This window comes from Mandrillus leucophaeus, unplaced genomic scaffold (assembly GCF_000951045.1).
Source record: "Mandrillus leucophaeus isolate KB7577 unplaced genomic scaffold, Mleu.le_1.0 Scaffold649, whole genome shotgun sequence".
NCBI lineage: Eukaryota > Metazoa > Chordata > Mammalia > Primates > Cercopithecidae > Mandrillus > Mandrillus leucophaeus.
Window position 1 is genome coordinate 18,966 of NW_012107019.1, and position 916 is coordinate 19,881.

The following is a 916-nucleotide window of genomic DNA, read 5'->3' on the forward strand; positions in this document are numbered from 1 at the left end:
TCGGAGCAAAGCTCCCTGTCTTCATCCTTTTTGTGTTGCTGTCACACAACCTAAGAATGGATAATCTATAAAGAAAAGAGGTTTATTTAGCTCAGGGTTCTGCAGGCTGTGAACTGTAAGAGGCATGGGGCTGGCATCTGCTCCGCTTCTAGAGAGGGCCTCATGCTGCCTCCACTCATGGTGGAGAGTGGGAGGGGAGTGGGTGTGTGCAAAGAGATCACATGGCAAGAGGGGAATCAAGAGAGAAACCAAGAGAGCCAGACTCTTTCTAACAACGTGCCCTTGCAGAAAATAATGAGAGTGAGAACTCACCCCCGGAAGAGGGCATTCTTTATGAGGGTCCACACCCGTGACCTAAAATCCCCCACTAGGCTCCATCTCCCAACCCTGCCACATTGGCATCAAATTTCACATGAGATTTTTGATTTTTGTTTTTCCGACAGGGAGTCTCGCTCTGTCGCCCAGGCTGGAATGCAGTGGCGCGATCTTGGCTCACTGCAACCTCTACCTGCTGGGCTCAAGCAATCCTCCCACCTCAGCCTCCCAAGTAACTGTGACCATAAACGATGCCACTGCACCCAGCTAATTTTTTGTATTTTTGCTAGAGATGGGTTTTTGTCATGTTCCCCAGGCTGGTCTCAAACTCCTGAGCTCAAGTGATCCACCTGCCTCAGCCTCCCGAAGCGTTGGGATTACAGGCATGAGCCACCACCACCAGCCAGAGCGCATTTCTTTCTATAATAAATAGTCAAATGAAAAGTTAGGTTTGGTCACTAGGGCAACAAGGTCCTAACATGGGCACTTCTAGGCCAAGTGTACACCAATGGCATCCCAGTGAGGGGCTGGCCCACAGGAACACAGCAGTGGAACTGAGCACTGGCATCTTGAATGGCCCAGGCCAGGGGCAGGATCAAGC